Source organism: Tamandua tetradactyla, chromosome 6, assembly GCF_023851605.1.
Source record: "Tamandua tetradactyla isolate mTamTet1 chromosome 6, mTamTet1.pri, whole genome shotgun sequence".
Taxonomy (NCBI): domain Eukaryota; kingdom Metazoa; phylum Chordata; class Mammalia; order Pilosa; family Myrmecophagidae; genus Tamandua; species Tamandua tetradactyla.
The window spans coordinates 158066933-158084506 of NC_135332.1; the positions used below are offsets into that span (position 1 = coordinate 158066933).

The 17574-nt window shown below is 33.9% G+C and overlaps 1 long non-coding RNA gene across 1 annotated transcript; it reads left to right on the top strand.

Moving 5' to 3' along the window:
• Positions 1–8509: 8509 nt before the first annotated feature.
• On the top strand, positions 8510–11107 carry LOC143686455 (uncharacterized). Its single transcript, XR_013177164.1, has 3 exons — positions 8510–8551; positions 10290–10501; positions 10871–11107. It is a non-coding gene; the product is annotated as an uncharacterized LOC143686455 (long non-coding RNA).
• The last annotated feature ends 6467 nt before the right edge of the window (positions 11108–17574 follow it).

The following is a 17574-nucleotide window of genomic DNA, read 5'->3' on the forward strand; positions in this document are numbered from 1 at the left end:
TTTTGAATTGTTAACAATTTCCTGAAAATCCCAGGGCTTTTGAAATTGTCCAGAATGCTCTTATCTTTCCATCTCATCAATATCTGCCTCTTTATGTTTTCATTTCAATAGTTCATTATTTTCATAATAGTAGATATTAACATTTGTATAGTATTTGTTATGGGTTCTTTGTTAATAAGGCACATCAATTTTATAAACTTCTTCTAAAGCTTATATTCTTGAGACTAGCACTTAGACATAAAAATTTTCTCTGACAAATAGACTATCAATTAATGCCATTAATGAGGACTACACTAGATTTCCATAGTAATTTAGTTTGTAAGCTGCCAGAATGCAATATACCAGAAGCAGAATGGCTTTTACAAAAGGAATTCATTAAGTTGCAAGTTTACAGTTCTAAGGCCATGAAAATGTCCAATTTAAGGCATCCAGAGAAAGATACTTTAACTCCAAAGAAAGGGCCAATGAAGTTTGAGGTTTCTCTCTCAGTTGTGAGGGCACATGGTGACCACCTGCTAGCTTTCTCTCCTCATCTCATAAGGCTTATCCAAGAACACTTTTCTTCTGCATCTCCAAAGTTCTCTGGCTATGAGGGCTCTGATGGCACTGAGCTTTTTCCAAAATGGCTTCCTCTTAAAGGGCTTCAGAAAGTAACCCCACCTTGAACGGGTAGAGTGCAACTCTATGGAAACCATCTAATCAAAAGTTACCACCTACAACTGGGTGGGTCACATCTCCATGGAAACAACAAAAAGATCCCACCCAGCAATATTGAATAAGGATTAAAGAGCATAGCTTTTCTGTGGTATATGACAGTTTCAAACTGGCACACCTTGGTATCTTATTGTGCTTATAAATGATATTTAATACATGAATTTTATGCTTCAAGTTGGAAATGAATGCATATAGTATTTATACCATAAATAGGATTATAAATTTCATCTTACCTTAAAAGCATCTATCAGATTTTGACTTTCCATATTGTTTTATTAAAGTTCTCAGAAATCATGAACTTTATTTTTCTGTTTTCAGAAGGTCAGAACTGTCATAAATAGGTCAAATAATTTATCTTAATTTTTCTGCCTATAGGAATTTGAACTTTTATTTTATAGAAATATTTTAGGGAAATTTATTTGCATTCAGTTTCTGTGGCATCTTCAGGCTATGAAATTTTCATACAGAAAACTCCAGATTGGACGCCCATAATACTACTCTCCTTTGCCAGTGTGCTTCCCTTGTTTTTTAGGTATTGATTTTCCCTCTTTCCAGAGCTCAAATTATGCCAAAAATTTAATGCTCTAAAATCAATACACTGAGGTCTGCAGGTAAAATCTCAACTTTCTGACCACTTTAAATATCTATTTATCATTTTTGCAAATAAAATAAAAAGTCACATTTGAAAATAATTAAGTGAAAATTTAAATGAAGAAATACAATTGAAAGATGCAGAAAGAAAAATAGTATGTCAATAAGATGCTCACAGAGAACCAAAAGGAGCAGTGGTGAAGATATTATTAGTGCCAATTGCATTGTAAAAAGAAAAGCACAGAGGTCACGAACACAGTTTGCTATCATTCCCGGCTGTCAATTTTCCATTAGTCTCCCCCTTGCCACACTGTTGCCTTTAATGTCTTTAAGAGGTGGATTATGCAAAGCATCATGGCCAGTCATACTTTGTGGGAAAGTCCTCATCATGTTTTGCATAAAGCAATTGGTTGACCTTCAGTCAATAGGCCAGACTTTTTGATCATATTCGTTAATTCATTTGACAAATATTTACATGTCTACTCTATGCTGGGAACACAACCATAAGCCACACAATCTCTGTCCTAAAGTAGATTTATGCATTGGAGTGATTATTTTTACTCGTTATTTACTTCTTCTTGCATTTTTAGCCAAGAGCACTATTAATGAGATGGTTCCCTGGCCAGAGCATGAAGTCCTCAGCAGTAGTTAATCTAATCTGTCTAAAGGGGCTTAAACCTTGACATCATCAAAGTTTTTCCATGTTGGAAGAATTTTTTTTTTTCACATCTGAGAAATTCTAAAAGGATGGTTGCCAAAATTTAGTAACTCAGTTAATTACATGGGATGTTTGTTAAAGGTACAGACTTCTATGTTCCTCCATCAAAGATTGTGATATAGTAAATTTGTAATGTTGTCCCAAACTTGTATTTTTAACTAATATTTTAGGTGAGTCCAGTGCCCATAATTCATATTTTAAGAAAATCAAATCTTAATTTCAGATTATGGAATTGTGTATGTTTAGAAATACATCTCTGGGTTTAAGAGTTGTTTGTTGTTTCTTTTCCCCTCTTACAGGATTTGTGATATTTTTCATCTTTTGACAATATTTACAAAGTTCTTCTCTTTCTTTTTCTCTCTCTCTCCTTCACATGAATACTTCCAAAACCTTAATAAAAGTGTCAGAAAGATAATTTCAACATATACCAATTTGATTACATAAATTATACTGAAGTGGTAGCCAAAAAATTGTCAAACTTGGAAATATTTTGCAGAGAAAATCTGTAAGTAAGTCTTATAGTTTCAAGTTGGGCAGAATAGAAGCCAAAAAAGTTTCTTTTTTGGGCACTGAGCCTGCGAAGTAATGTCAAGTACAATGGATATGGGATGTCAGCCACCTGATTAACCCAGGTTGTCTGAACGGCAATCTCTTAAGTGGCTTTTCCCTTTCTGGTGAAAAAATGTTCTCTATGAACAAAATGTTCTAAGTTGGGTTTGACCAAGCTAATTGTTATTTATTGTTATAAACAAATTCTCATCAACAATGAGTGTGAGGGACTCTTTAGATTTGTACAAAGTATAAAGGAGCATTCACAATGAAGACTAATCACTCCATCTATATGTGGTATTTCTTGTGGAGACAAAGATTTCACAGTTTTTCTAACCTTGAAGTGGTTGAAAGTCATAGGCACAGAGCAACCTATCAAACCATGACATGCTAATAGTAATAAGGTATGAGCACTTGATTTGACAAAAATATCCAAGAATGTAAGCAGACTCAAGTTTCTATTACAGGCTATGCTTCTATCATCCTTCCTAAATTGTTATAATCACTTGGTCTTAGATTTTTCCAATTTAAATAGGAGCTGTAACATTCATTTTAGAATCAGCTCAGCTCCTAAAACCAAAGAAATTTGAAAAGTATTCTTAAAAACAAAGAAATTTTAGAATATGTAGAACTATCCTAAAAACAAATAAAGATATTCTGAAATTTTTAAGTGTGTCTACATACTTTTTCTTTCTATTATGTCTAATGTAATATAAACATGAACTTATGTTCAATTCAGGTATCAGCAGTATTAAACCAAGAAAAAAATAATTTTACCAGCAATATGTTCCTTCTCAAGAATTTTGCACATTGTTTGAGTGAAAATTATTGTGCCAATAATAAGTTCTACTTAACTCTATTTAAGTTACTCAAATTGCTCTGATTTTAGAAGCTTCTTTTCTGAGAGATAGTAATCCGGGAAACAATTCAACTTGTTTCTATCTCTAAATCAGCTCTATCTCAGCAGTTCTCAATTTAAACTGAGAGAAAAACAAGAAGTAATGGACTTAACTGAAGCTTGAGTGATTTAGGTTAGATAGGGAGAAGAAATTCCTGACAAGAGGATTTTAAAACTTTGAAATGAATTACAGAGGGAAGTTATGCAAGCTCAACTTTGTTGAGGTTTGAAAAAAAAAAAATATATATATATATATAATATCTTTCAATGATGGGTCTAGGACTTTGCTTATTGCATAGAGATGATACTGAATATGCCCACAACAATAATAGATTCTAAGATCTTTAGAAATGTTTTACATTTCAGACAAATTAACTTGTCGAAATAGCTCCTATAGTTGATTCTTCTTACATATGGCTTAATATAAATTGATGAATTTCCAAGTTAATAACAGTGAAGTTAAAAATTGTTCTAATATTATTTCTGATATACTCTATTTGAGTAAAATTTGATTTTTCAAAGTACCACACAAATAACTAACATGGATTTTATAACTGATGTTACAAAAAACATGCATTTTTTCTTCTCAAACACAATTCATATAAAAGAAAAATACTCTATTGTGATTCCTTGCTTACCCACAGGATAGAAAGTTTCAGTGGGTTAATTTCACTTTTTTTCCCGACGCAGATAGTTGTTGGATAGACTTTCTTTTACCCTTTAATTTACATTTGTACCTTTGTTAAAAATAATGTGTCCATATTTGTGGGTCTATATATGGACTCTTTATTCTGCTTTATTGCTGTGCTAGTTTCTCTTTACAGCAGTATCATGCAACATTCATCATGACATAAATGTGAATTAGAAATCACAATTAAATATATCCACAAGAATGGCTAAAATAAAAATTAACAGTTCCAAATTTTAGAGAGAATGGGAAGCAACTGGAACTCACAGATATGCTGGTAGAAGAGTCAAATGTTCAAACCACTACAAAACTGTTTGCCAGTTTCTTATAAAGTTAAACATTCACCTATCTTATGATCTATCAGTTCCACTCCTGAGTAGTCACGTAAAAGAAATGAAACCATATGTTCACAGGATGTATTGTTCAAGAATGTTTATGCTTTCTTGATACCACATTAGAAAAATATCAGAAGCAACATAAATATCTAACAGTAGGAGACTACAGAAATTAAATGTACAATGATGTACTACTTAGAAATCAGAAGAAACAAGTAAGTAAAACATGCTAAAACAGATGAATCCCAAAACATTGACTCAGCAAAAAAGCCAGCCTAAAAATGCAAACAATATCATTCTATTTTGTTAACATTTAACCTTCTACTTGGTTGTCTCTGGTGGTGGGTAATAGGAAGGGGCATAAGAGGTTGGTTTAGTTTGCTAAAGCGGCCAGAATGCAACACACCAGAGATGGATTGACTTTTAATAATGGAATTTATTTACTTACACATTTATAGTTCCTCAGAGGAAGGCAGCTGGCTTTTCTCTGGCTTTCTCTCTCACATGCGAAGGCATGTGGTGGAGATCTTCTGGCTTCCCTCCTGGCTTCTGGGTTCAAACAGCTTTCCCCAGGGTGAGTCCTTTCTGCATCGCCAAAGATCTGGGTCTGAGCTCTGCGTGCCAAGAGGAAGCATGCTGAGCTGCTGAGTTCCCTTCTGACAGCTCTCTTTTAAGCCTTCAGCTAATTAAATTAAATGTCACTCATTATGGAAGGCACTCCCCTTAGCACTGCAGATGCAATCAGCCATAGATGCGTTTCACATGCTGATGATTTACGTCCGCAGCAACAGAACAACGGGGCATCATCAGGTGAACCTGTCACAGAGATGTTTCTTGGATGAGGCTATGTTCTATATTTTGACTGAAGTATTGGTTACAGGGGTACCTTGGTCAAAGTTCTTTGAACCGTACCCTTAAGATTTACTTTGTTATATGCCGATAAAAATATACGCACAAATTGTGCTCTTCTACATTAAAAAAAAGCAATTTTACAAATATCTTATGAGATTTTCACAACATACTGTGACAGACTAACTTATATTGTATAAATAAAATACCCGCATTTTCTAATAACTCCTGTATCTCACCACAAAGCAAATTAAACAGTAATTCTTGTTTCCTGTCCATTGCAGTCTCTAGTATACCACAATGCACTCAGATTCATTCCACAACCCAGAATATCTCAGAAGAGCTGTCTGGAAAGAGCATAACAGAGGGCATTAAGAGAAGGTCTCTGAAATCACACTACCTTAGGTTAAACCTGGCTACGTCACTTATGAGCCGTGAGATCTTAGTCAAATTAGCCTTTCAATTCTTGGTTTTGTCTCTCATGAAAAAAGGAATAATTACTGGCACTTGATCATTTAATTGCTATGATGATAAAAAAATGTTGCTGATGAAAATCACTTTTTATACTACTTGTTATATGGTAACTGCTCATTAATGTTACTGAGTGGTATCATCACCAGCACCATCACCACCATTAGCATCATCATCATAGTAATTGTTATATTATTATGTTAATCATATTAATATATAAATGCTATTAACAATATCAATAGAATAATTGATAATTTTAAAATAAGGGAGACATTTTTAGAAGGGAGACAGTGGTTAAATTACTTCCTAGGGTGTCAGATAAGATGACTAACTAAATGAAGTCCCTGTGCAGCATAAGGACACTGAATTCAGAGAATGATGAGAGAAGGTACAAACTGTACAAGCAGATTTTATCTACTGCCTATATGTACATGTGACCCTCAGAGTACACTTCCTTCCTTACATTGGCACATCTATCAGGACATCTCAGGGAACACATGCTATCCTGACATTGTCACAAAACGAAGCACCTGCAGATGGACAGCAAAGGTGAGGTTAGACAGGAGACAGAATTGGATGCTTCACAGGATATGGAAATGTTTGCAATGATGGGATTTTCCTCTTTTAGTTTGAGTGATAACTTGACTCTATTATAAACAACAAATAATGGCACACTGCCAGAGCTATGTTGCACCCAACTTTACAATTTAATCTTTTTTTTAATTAATAGACTATTTTTAGGACTGCTTTGATTTACAGAAAAATTAAGGAGATTATAAAGAATTCCCACATAACCTTCTCCCTGGCACACAGTTTCCACTGTTATTAACATCTGTCATCATTGTGGTACATTTGCTATAACTAAAGGACTGATATTGATACATTATTATTAATTCAAATCCATCATTTACATTAAGGTTCATTGTTTGTGTTTTACAGTTCTATTGTTTTTGACAAATGCATAAGGTCATATATCTACCATTAAAATATCAACCAGAAATCATTCCACTGCCTTAAAGATGTGCTGGGCTTGACCATTTAACCCTTCCTTCCTCAACATTCCTGGCAATCAGTGACCTTTCTATTGTCTCTATAGTTTGACCTTCCCAGAATGTCATATAGCTAGAATCATGTAGTATAAAGCCTCTTCAGACTGGCTTCTTTCACTGGCTAATGTGCTTTTAAATTTTCTCCAGGTTTTTTTTACATGGGCAGGCACTGGAAATCGAACCCGGGTCCTCTGGCACCGCAGACAAGCATTCTTGCCTGCTGAACCACCATGGCCCGTTCTCTCCAGGTTTTTTTTGTGGCTTTAGAGCTCATTTATCACTGTTGAATAATATCACTTTGTATAGATGTGCTTCAGTTTGCTTATCCATTCACCTATTGGAGAGCATCTCAGTGCTTATGAATAAAGTTGCTACAAACCTTCATGTGCATATTTATGTATAGACATAACTATTTAGTTCAATGGGATAATGACCTAGGGTGTAATTGCTGGATCTTATGTTTAGCTTGGTAAAAGAATGAAAAACTATCTTCCAGAGAGGCTCTACTATTTTGTATTTCCATTGGCAATGTATGAGAGTTCTTACTGCTTTGTATGCTCATGAGCATTAGACATTGCCAGTTTCTGGATTTTAGCCTTACTGATTGGTGTGTAGTGGTATTCCATTGTTACTTAAATTTGCGATTCCAGAATAACATACAATATAATAGCATATATACAATATATAATAACATAATGTGGGGAATCTTTTTTATATGCTTATTTGCCATTGGTTTATCTTCTTTGAAGAGATGCCTATGGATATTTTGTTCACTTAAGATGTTTGTGTTGTTGCTTTCTTATTGTTGAATTTAAATATTCTTTTTAGTTTGGAGTGCAAGTCCTTTATCAGCTATGTGTTTTCCAGATGCTTCCTACAGATCTATTGCTTTCCTTTTCTGTTAGGAGTTTTTGTTTTTTGCCTATCTGTCTGTTTGTTATTGCAGAGCAGAAGTTTTAAATTTCCATAAAGTCCAACATATCATCTTTTTTCTTTCAATGATCATACTTTTGGTGTTGTATCTAAAAATAATCACCAAACCCAAAGTCATCTAGGTTTTCTCCTATGTTATCACCTAGAAATGTTATGGTTTCGCATTTTTCATTTAGGTCTATGGTACACTTTGAGTTCATTTTCCAAAAGTGTGTAAGGACTGTGTAGAGGTTTTTTGTTTTTTGTTTTTGTTTTTTTTGGTTGTTGTGGTTACTTGTTCTGTTTTTTGTTTTTGATCTGACTCTTCAGTTTTTTTCCAGCACCATTTGATGGAAATACTTTTCTTTTTCCATTGAATTGCCTTTGCTCCTTTGTCAAACATTAGTTGCTTAAAGTTTGTGTGGGTCTGTTTCTGTCCTGTTTCCTCAAGTGATGTGTCCTCCTTTATCAGTATCACATTTCTTGCTTAATGTAGATTTATAGTAAGAATTGAAATTAGTTCAGATGCTTTTCTTGTTGTGAGGATGGGAATGATGGCTTCCATACTCCTTAAATGGCAAAGCTGAAACTGAAGCTTCAATTTAATTTTTGTACTTTCTTAAAATGCATGCCTCTCTTATGTTAAAGGCAGGTTAATATACAAGATGCATCTAATACAATGAATGTTGACATTGTCACCATGGAAATATGGATAGAATCAGAACCTCAGTTCAAGTGGGTCTGTGTCTGTGGGAAGAAGACTTCTTATGATGGCAGGTAATGGATGGTTTGCTGTTAAGCACACTAGTAGCATTCACTGGGTCATTAGAATACAGATTTTGGTTCCCTCAAATACCAACTCAGAAGCTGGGCTACCTTAACTGGCTAAGAATTGATATAAAGTAGTCCAATAAGTAGAGAATCTAAAAGTCATTCAAAGTAATATCTTAGGTTGAATAATTAATCTTTTAAAAACAAAATGACCAGCATTATATAACAAAAACTCCATGTCCATCTAATTCTATCTTCCAAAGTATTTCAACAAGACCTAGGTAAAGTACCAGCATCTCAGACCAAAAAAAAATCCAGATGATTGAAGAATTAAGAAAGAAATTGAAAAAAAATATTTTGAACAACTTTTTGAAGGACATGGGACAGAGATTTAGAATAGTTAAATGCAGTGCCAATCTTAAGGCCACAGGCTAATGCTTTTAGGTCATATTAACAAAATTATCATAATCATCTGGTGGACTGCCTGATTTTCTACTGTTTCTGGTAAAGATGGGCTTATGAAATGAGTAAAACTGAACATAAACATGAAAGGGTTGTGAGTGTCATTGATTTGGGTTGACCAAATAGAATTATGTTTTTGTTTGTATTTTCTTAATGTTCCAAGATAGTAAGTGCTCAGTGCTTTTTATAGAATTTACTTAGATCCATGTGGAAATGATTCATAAGGAGACATGCCTTTGGTCATAGTTTGGACCATAAAATAAAGGCACAGGTTTAGGATATCATAAGAGAAATACCTCAGCAGTAAAAAGCCAGATTATTGCAATTTTAAAAGATGCCATTCAAATAATTTAAAAGAATGATTTTTGCAGACAAATATTGTGGACCAATGACTCTGATATTTCAAAGTCTTAAAAAATTCAAGTTAAGAAAAGAGGAGTCTATATTTAAGTCAAATATTTTATAAATCAATTTTAATATGTCAGAACCATATAAAGGTTTCTTTCAGAGTTGTATTTCTCTTCCTTATGGTTTGTTCAAAATTAAAGACAGATTTTAGTAGCTGCAATATGTTATAATAATATTAGGTATTATATGACATAATGATCTAAGCATATTTATTTATTTGGCAAAATATCCGTTCAAAAAGAGCATAACTGAAAGTTAGAATTTTCTTTGACATGATTTGATTTGGAATTTTGACATCTTATAATCAATCTTATGTGGAGAGATAAAAATAAGGTGGAAAATATTACATCAAAAATATGGAAACAAGTGCTCCAAACTCAAAATCAATTTGGACCCAGATTTATAGTTTGATTTTCCTTCTTATGATTTGAATATCTTGGGATTTCTGTGCTTCTGAAATGAGGAGAAAAAATGGGACTAGGAGAAAATAAATAGCCTCCACTAGACAGTTTCGTTAGGGAAATTATACTATACTGGGCAGACAAACTCTAGGAAAAGACAGATAATTGTGAATACTCATTAGTTTCTTAATGGCGCAGAACACTGACTATTCTTCTTAGAACTTAAAATCATAGTGTGTTTTAGACCTTTTTCCTTGTCTTCCCTGCCCATCCTCTTAATTTTCTTTTTATCTCTAAATCTACTTTTAGACTAACAGTATGTTTCTGCAAATTCAGGATGCATAACTTTTTATTGAACAGCATTTAATGCTGGAAGGAAAGCCAGACTATAAGATCAATCCTAATGTGGTATGTTGACTTCCTTAAAATAGAAGTTTCATTTGATTCAGTTTCATCAAGCTCTTCTTTTTCAGCATGTTAAAAAGAGGATCAAACATTCTGAGTACTTAGAATAAAGTGTCCTTATATCTGCGCCCACCTGTCCAATTTCATAATGGATGGTTAAATAATAAAATGTGTCGGCTCATCAAATCAGACTCAAAAGAACCAGAGATCTTACCCATTATCAAAACTTTACTAATTCAAGTGATGCCAATAAAAGGATACAGGCAATTGAAAGACAAAGGTGAGACATGGAGAAATCACATCCAGGCATCTCCACATGGCTTTAGTGGTTCCTTTAAGCCGTACTTTGATCCAGATTGAGTTTTTGTAGCTCTAGTTTGTACATTCAGGGCACCGCTTAGCCAATGACAACTGTTTAAGTCATGAAGGATTATATATAATGTTCTACTAATTACATATGTTCTGTGACATTTCCAGAATGCTGTGCTTCATAAACCATAAATCACAAGTTTGTTTACCATAAAAAAGATCTTGATACTAGATAAATCACCCTAAAGCATTTCACATATAAGGACATCCCATTAGCTTTCTGTTAATAATTGCCATTAGGAAGGGATTTCACCCCTTTTCTTTCTTCTCTTCTCCCCAGGGAAGGTAATTTAGGTTATAAATCAGCTACTAAATTTTTCCTTCACTGGAACAACTGTAGAGACATTGTCCATCAGGAAGATTGGGAGCAGAGGAAGATAGTAAGAACTTCTATGAAAATTTTGAAGCCCCAGGATCACCTAGTCTTGGAAAGATGCATCGGTTATTCACATTTTCTTTTTATATTTTTTGTTTTGAAGATATACTATATGTTTTTTACATTTGTAAGATGATAAATACTGGCTATTTTTAATGTTTTTTTAATTATAAAATATAGTATATATATATGAAACAAAAAAGAAATAGCAATAATTTTCAAAGCACACTTCAAAAATTGTTACAGGATAGGCTCCCAGAGTTTGTCATGCACTACTATTTCACCATTTCAGATTTTTCCTTCTAGCCTCTCAAAAACACTGCAGTCTAGGAGAAATATCAATATAGTGATTCAGGAGTCATACTTGTTTGTCAAATCCTATTTTCCCTGTTATAACTCCTCCTTATCCTTTGATACTTTTCCCCATCTATAAGAATCTTTATACAATGCCAGTTCTGACTTCTTCATATTAAGAAGGGTTCCAACACTAAAGGATGGGGGCATGTAATCACTTGATAATCATGGAGAAGCTGGTCCCTCTGGGTTTTAGGACTTATCTGACCTAAGAAACCTCCAGAAATTATAGTTCCAGGAACTATAATTTCCAGGAAAGCAAACCGAGTGCATGAAACCTTTATAGAGTCTCAGTTTGAGCCCTAGGTGTTCTTAAGAGTTAACAGGAGTGATGTTGATTGGAATTTAGCAAACCATGGCTATTAGCACTATCTAACTGAGGCTTGCATACCTCCAGAATAGTCTCTTGACTCTATTTGGTCTTTTAGCCACTGATGCTTTATTTCATTATATATTTTTCCCCCTTTAGCCCAGGAGCCATTATCAATCCTACAGTACCAGGGCCAGATTCATCCCCAGAAGACATACCCCATATTATCATGGAGATTTTCACCCCGATAGTCCTCCCACACAGTGAAGAGGGTAATGATTTTCCATGCAGAGCTGGGCTTAGAGAGAGAGAGAGAGGCCACATCTAAGTAACAAAGAGGTTTCCCAGAAGCAAGTCTTAGGTCTCATTATGGACTACTGTCTATGTTTTAATTACCCAGTAGATTACTTTAATTTTTCCAGGAATATAGACTGATCATCTTATAATGAATGAATTCCAGATTTGGATTAAGAAAAATCTGGATTTGAACTCTGCTCCTGACACCTTCTAAAACCTGTATGAATCTGATATTTTCTAGTTTATGAACCTAACCTAGACAGCTATTTGTTGTTTCATTTAGAAAATGAATATGTTAATACCTTCTTTGCAAAATTGTTTTAAGGATTAGAGATAGTGTAAACTACCTAAAATAGGACCAGAGACATTTTAGGCATGGCTATTATTATAGTTATTATCCATAGTATATTCTCCATTATCTACATAACAGACCAAATAAAATAAATTCTAGTTTCTTCTTGTTTTAAACTTATAATGGTAGTCACATTAACTTTCAAACATTGTTCACTGAAGGAGATTTAATTCCTCAAAAAATATGCTCAGTCAACACAGAAAACAAGCCAAGTATAACATTAGAACTGACAGATCTAAGAAGGAAAATATTAAATATAGGGATCCTACTGATTAACTTGTAATTGTAAGGAACATTGTAATATTGTTCTAAAGTTTTAATAACAATGGTCCATTTTGTGAATAATAAGTATAAAGAATTGTTTTGATTAGGTAGATAATAAGAATGAGATATCAACTTTTCCTTATTGAAGATCAGATTGAATGAACTCTGAGAAATAAAAAGTCAATAGAAAATTTTTTTGTGATAGTATAAATAGCCACCAATTAGAGAGATAAGTATTAAGATCTATCAGTATAGAAGTTCGAGGTTAGAATACCTGAGGCTCACATTTCTTTCCCTGGACTGCATCTTTCATTAATAATCATCAAGCCTTTATAGCAATGGTTCTCAACTCTGACTGCGCATTAGAATCACTTGGGGAGCTTTTAAATAAACATGATTTCTATGGCTGATCAGAAATCCTACTTTGAGAATGGGAATGAGGCTTCAGAATTTTAAAGCATTCAGCAATACATAATTCAATATCCTGGGCTGGGGTACTTTACTACACAAACCTTATTGGAAATTTGATGGTAAAAAGGATAAAGTGACCATTGGGAAAGTAACCAGCGGTGTCTATCATGTATTTATAAATATAATTTAAGACTGTATTGAAAAGGAAATGTAAAGTAGAACATTTACTTTTATAAATCATAATTGAAGAGTTTCCATCATAAAAACACTGTTTTGTTACAGCATATGAAAATAAAAGACAATTTTTAAAATTTGACTGATGGCTTTGAGACAGTATGTTTTGAAAGGGCATCCCAAGTCAAAGAAGATAAGTGTTTCTTTGTAATATGTGGACCCAAAGAAATTATTCCAAGAGTAAATGATCCAAGTTTCCATTTTGCATTATCCTCACATGGCCTGTCTACAGCATTTATGGTTTGCAAAAATATAGAAGCATTCTGACACATTGTAATGGAAATTGGAAGTCAAATGTGCTCTCACTATTTCAAGTGAAAAAGAGCATGGCTTTAGAATCTAGGATAATAAGATTCTTAGTTCAGTAGATACTTACAATTCTACTTCTTAGTTCGGTAGATATTTACGATTCTACTTGATCAGGGGCCCCACAAAACAAAGCCCTTATTCAATTTAGTTTTCAATTCCAATAATGCTCATCTAACATATGGATGTCTTTAGTGTACAATTGTTGTGATGTGGGAAAAACTATTGTAATAAAGATCATTCTTGCACATATGGCATAATAAATTAAGACTTCTGGGAAAATGCCTTCCTTTTCTTTTTTTTATAGAGCTATAGGTTACAGAAAAATCTTTGAGAGAATGCAGAATTCCTATATAATTCAACTCATACATGCAGTTTCCTTATTATTAACACATTGCATTAGTGTGATAGCTTTCTCACAATTGATGAAATATTATTATGATGATTATACTAGTAAAAATAGTCTATAATTTACATTTGGGTTTGCTGTTTGTCTTTACATATCTATGTTTTTTTTTTTTTTTTTTTTTTATTAACGGAAAGAAAAAAAAGAAATTAACACAACGTTTAGAAATCATACCATTCTACATATGCACTCAGTAATTCTTAACATCATCACATAGTTGCATGATCATTGTTTCTTAGTACATTTGCATCAGTTTAGAGGAACTAGCAACACAACAGAAAAAGATATAAAATGTTAATATAAAGAAAAGAAATAAAAGTAGTAGTAATAGTAAAAAACAACAACAACAAACAAACCAACAAGCAAACAAAAACAAAAAAAAAAACCCTATAGCTAAGATGCAGCTTCATTCAGTATTTTAACATGATTACTTTACAATTAGGTATTATTGTGCTGTCCATTTTTGAGTTTTTGTATCTAGTCCTGTTGCACAATCTGTATCCCTTCAGCTTCAATTACCCATTGTCTTACCCTGTTTCTAACTCCTGCTGAACTCTGTTACCAATGACATATTTCAAGTTTATTCTCGAATGTCCATTCACAACAGTGGGACCATACAGTATTTGTCCTTTAGTTTTTGGCTGGATTCACTCAGCATAATATTCTCTAGGTCCATCCATGTTATTACATGGTTCACAAGTTTATCTTGTCTTAAAGCTGCATAATATTCCATCGTATGTATATACCACAGTTTGTTTAGCCACTCTTCTGTTGATGGAGATTTTGGCTGTTTCCATCTCTTTGCAATTGTAAATAACGCTGCTATAAACATTGGTGTGCAAATGTCCGTTTGTGTCTTTGCCCTTAAGTCCTTTGAGTAGATACCTAGCAGTGGTATTGCTGGGTCGTATGGCAATTCTATATTCAGCTTTTTGAGGAACCGCCAAACTGCCTTCCACAGTGGTTGCACCCTTTGACATTCCCACCAACAGTGAATAAGTGTGCCTCTTTCTCCGCATCCTCTCCAGCACTTGTCATTTTCTGTTTTGTTGATAATGGCCATTCTGGTGGGTGTGAGATGATATCTCATTGTGGTTTTGATTTGCATTTCTCTAATGGCCAGGGACATTGAGCATCTCTTCATGTGCCTCTTGGCCATCCGTAATTCTTCTTCTGGTAGGTGTCTGTTTAAGTCTTTTTCCCATTTTGTAATTGGGTTGGCTGTCTTTTTGTTGTTGAGTTGAATAATCTCTTTATAAATTCTGGATACTAGACCTTTATCTGATATGTCGTTTCCAAATATTGTCTCCCACTGTGTAGGCTGTCTTTCTACTTTCTTGATGAAGTTCTCTGATGCACAAAAGTGTTTAATTTTGAGGAGCTCCCATTTATTTATTTCCTTCTTCAGTGTTCTTGCTTTAGGTTTAAGGTCCATAAAACCACCTCCAGTTGTAAGATCCATAAGATATCTCCCAACATTTTCCTCTATCTGTTTTATGGTCTTAGACCTAATGTTTAGATCTTTGATCCATTTTGAGTTAACTTTTGTATAGGGTGTGAGAGATGGGTCTTTTTTCATTCTTTTGCATATGGATATCCAGTTCTCTAGGCACCATTTATTGAAGAGACTGCTCTGTCCCAGGTGAGTTGGCTTGACTGCCTTATCAAAGATCAAATGTCCATAGATGAGAGGGTCTATATCTGAGCACTCTATTCGATTCCATTGGTCGATATATCTATCTTTATGCCAATACCATGCTGTTTTGACCACTGTGGCTTCATAGTATGCCTTAAAGTCAGGCAGCGCGAGACCTCCAGCTTCGTTTTTTTTCCTCAAGATGTTTTTAGCAATTCGGGGCACCCTGCCCTTCCAGATAAATTTGCTTATTGGTTTTTCTATTTCTGAAAAATAAGTTGTTGGGATTTTGATTGGTATTGCATTGAATCTGTAAATCAATTTAGGTAGGATTGACATCTTAACTATATTTAGTCTTCCAATCCATGAACACGGTATGCCCTTCCATCTATTTAGGTCTTCTGTGATTTCTTTTAACAGTTTTTTGTAGTTTTCTTTATATAGGTTTTTTGTCTCTTTGGTTAAATTTATTCCTAGGTATTTTATTCTTTTAGTTGCGATTGTAAATGGGATTCGTTTCTTGATTTCCGCCTCAGCTTGTTCATTACTAGTGTATAGAAAAGCTACAGATTTTTGAATGTTGATCTTGTAGCCTGCTACTTTGCTGTACTCATTTATTAGCTCTATTAATTTTGTTGTGGATTTTTCTGGGTTTTCTACATATAGTATCATATCGTCTGCAAACAGTGATAGTTTTACTTCTTCCTTTCCTATTTTGATGCCTTGTATTTCTTTTTCTTGCCTAATTGCTCTGGCTAGAACTTCCAACACAATGTTGAATAATAGTGGTGATAGTGGACATCCTTGTCTTGTTCCTGATCTTAGGGGGAAAGTTTTCAATTTTTCCCCATTGAGGATGATATTAGCTGTGGGTTTTTCATATATTCCCTCTATCATTTTAAGGAAGTTCCCTTGTATTCCTATCTTTTGAAGTGTTTTCAGCAGGAAAGGATGTTGAATCTTGTCAAATGCCTTCTCTGCATCAATTGAGATGATCATGTGATTTTTCTGCTTTGATTTGTTGATATGGTGTATTACATTAATTGATTTTCTTATGTTGAACCATCCTTGCATACCTGGGATGAATCCTACTTGGTCATGATGTATAATTCTTTTAATGTGTTGTTGGATACGATTTGCTAGAATTTTATTGAGGATTTTTGCATCTGTATTCATTAGAGAGATTGGTCTGTAGTTTTCTTTTTTTGTAATATCTTTGCCTGGTTTTGGTATGAGGGTGATGTTGGCTTCATAGAATGAATTAGGTAGTTTTCCCTCCACTTCGATTATGTTGAAGAGTTTGAGGAGAGTAGGTACTAATTCTTTCTGGAATGTTTGATAGAATTCACATGTGAAGCCGTCTGGTCCTGGGCTTTTCTTTTTAGGGAGGTTTTGAATAACTAATTCGATCTCTTTACTTGTGATTGGTTTGTTGAGGTCGTCTATTTCTTCTTGAGTCAAAGTTGGTTGTTCATGTCTTTCCAGGAACCTGTCCATTTCTTCTAAATTGTTGTATTTATTAGCGTAAAGTTGTTCATAGTATCCTGTTATTACCTCCTTTATTTCTGTGAGGTCAGTAGTTATGTCTCCTCTTTCATTTCTAATCTTATTTATTTGCATCCTCTCTCTTCTTCTTTTTGTCAATCTTGCTAAGGGCCCATCAATCTTGTTGATTTTCTCATAGAACCAACTTCTGGTCTTATTGATTTTCTCTATTGTTTTCATGTTTTCAATTTCATTTATTTCTGCTCTAACCTTTGTTATTTCTTTCCTTTTGCTTGCTTTGGGATTAGTTTGCTGTTCTTTCTCCAGTTCTTCCAAATGGACAGTTAATTCCTGCATTTTTGCCTTTTCTTCTTTTCTGATAAAGGCATTTAGGGCAATAAATTTCCCTCTTAGCACTGCCTTTGCTGCGTCCCATAAGTTTTGATATGTTGTATCTTCATTTTCATTTGCCTCCAGGTATTTACTAATTTCTCTTGCAATTTCTTCTTTGACCCACTTGTTGTTTAAGAGTGTGTTGTTGAGCCTCCATGTA